At 33.9% G+C, this 2384-nt stretch overlaps 1 non-coding gene across 1 annotated transcript; it reads right to left on the bottom strand.

Annotated features, from left to right (window-relative positions):
* Positions 1-1893: 1893 nt before the first annotated feature.
* On the bottom strand, positions 1894-2026 carry LOC123820357. Its single transcript, XR_006785970.1, has one exon. It is a non-coding gene; the product is annotated as a small nucleolar RNA SNORA66 (small nucleolar RNA).
* Between the last annotated feature and the right edge of the window lie 358 nt (positions 2027-2384).

Genomic DNA, 2384 nt, shown 5'->3' with positions numbered 1-2384 from the left:
TTTTATATTTAATATGTGATCTTTTTCATGTTTCTGCTGTTGTATGCTTTTGAGCTGTCTAACAACTATAGCTATACAGCCGGAAGAACGGCAGCCTTGTCTTATATCCTGTGAAGAGGTGACTACCTGAAGTGTGAGAATGAAAGAAAATATAAGAATTCTATGAAAGGTTTTACTACAGAGAATATGGGGCCAAGACCTTCATCTAACCCTGGATACACATTATTCTTAATAATGTATACCACTATCATTTTTTAGTTGACTTTAAGTAGTGAGCTTACGAAAATTGACAATATTTTACAGAAACAGATTTTTTTAAAGCATAGTTCTGTTTCCTGTATCTTTCACAGTTCTTTAATTTGAGACATATCACTTTTATCTCGTCTTGCTTTAACACCAGATTTGGTTTAATTAAATTTATGTCAAATGAACACATGAAACGAACGGAAAATCAGAAAGCCTGCAGTTGCCCATTAGTGAGTCAGTGACTGCAATGAAAGGCTTTTGAAGCTTGGCTTACTGCCAGGACAAGCTTGCAATGATGCTCCGAGACACCCATGATGCTTTGAAGGGAAGGACTTAGCTGACCTGAGCCTGCTCAATGGAATCAGTCAAAATCCTCATGGGCTGGATGTAAAATCTATAATAAGTCTTCTGTCTTCAACCGTTTACATGTCAAAGGAAAAGAGCATGGGTGTGAACTTCAATCTGTATAGAAAATTAATTGTACTAGACCCATCTACTACTATTATTATTGTCATTATTATTATTGATTTGTGGGTGATTTCGTTTGTCTGTTTTGAAAGCAACATGCCAAGCTTTTTGAAAGGTAGTGCCAAACTGTCAATTTCTGGAGCTGTTCTAGCTAAACAATCTTTAACTTAAGGCTCTCCTAATTAAAATATCTGTCAACTAGTCAAAGAATATATCTGTTAGAGAATACAAAAAGCATAGCCTTTAGGAGCTAATATTTAGAGCTTTGCAAATGTCACTGCTAAAACACCTAAGTTATTTTAAATCTATTTTTAACTTCATTTTTATGAACGAAACCACCAATTTTTTGACACTCCTGTTACAATGCAAAGTAAAATGGTATATCTTATATTGTTTCTGATACCATATAGTTTTTGTGTTTTTATACTGAAACACACTTAATACATCCAGTCTTAGTAGCTCTATATAAAAATAAGTTGAGTGAATCTACCTATCAAACATAGTGTTTGTATTGTTTTTGTGTTTAGACATTTTCTTAAGGGATATGTACACACACATATAACTGTTTATTACTTTTGCTTATTGGAATCTGGTGCAGAAGTTCATTTGCATTTTTTATTTTTATATTTTAGACATTAAAGTCTTTACACAAACTTTCAACAATAAAATAAATAAATCATTATGTAGCAGCAGGGTGCACTGAATGTTAGTAAAATAGGACATACAACAACAAGCTTGGTGAACATCTAGAAATGTCAGAGGGACTAAGGAAGGCAAGAGAGGCTTTTAGTGTCTATATTTTTTTCCTGTTTGAAAATAGTCAAAAATAGAAAGATCTAAATGCTCCCAAAGTCAAATCAATATCATCTGAGGTGCCTCAGCAATCCAGCAATGCCAAGACTCATCAATGTACTTACTTAATTTCTAATTTACTCAGTTCTGTCACTCTCCCAAAGGTGCACTACCTCAAATTTTCTACTTTTCTTTTTTTTCTATTTCACTTATAACTGAAAATAAGCATAACACAAGCAAGAAGTAGAAAAGTGAAAGGCTGGTACTTGTTCCATTTGTACACTTTACCATTCACAGATGCAGTGTGTGCCGATATGTTCTAAAGGGTATTCTCAAGCACAGAACACCACACTGGAGATGTCTCTAATAGAATACCATTTTTTTTTACACTGTACTAGGATAGAATGGACCACCTCAGTAGCTTCTGAGGCCAATACATTTCTATCACCACAATTACTTTAGCAAACCTGGTTCCCTTCACTTCTGCAACATCATGCAGAGTTAGTGATCAAGTTTGCACTAATAGAATATCATTTTGAGAAGAAAAGGATTTCTGCCTAGAGCTCAACATGAGGCACCATTTCTTGGCCCATAAGTGAAGTCCTTAATTTTGTGAAATATGTTCAGCTGGATTCTGCCACTTGCCTCTAGTTGGATATCAGTAGTCTTTTCATTTTCATGTGATTGAATAAGATATGAAAATATTCAGTGGTCTCAAGGTCCATGGGATGGAACACAATCCTAGTGATATAAGGAAAAAAAAGGTGAGTTTAATTTCATTCACATTACCTTTGATGAGGTTAAAAAATGTAAGTTGATATTCAAATAATTCACTTCTCAAAAATCATACCTTTTTGTGCTCAATATATAGTTAACAT

This window comes from Phyllostomus hastatus, unplaced genomic scaffold (assembly GCF_019186645.2).
Source record: "Phyllostomus hastatus isolate PE091 unplaced genomic scaffold, TTU_PhHast_1.1 phas_contig_34, whole genome shotgun sequence".
NCBI classification, from domain to species: Eukaryota; Metazoa; Chordata; class Mammalia; order Chiroptera; family Phyllostomidae; genus Phyllostomus; species Phyllostomus hastatus.
The sequence above is the reverse complement of the archived record's forward strand: the minus strand, read 5'-3'. Positions and strand labels throughout refer to the sequence as shown.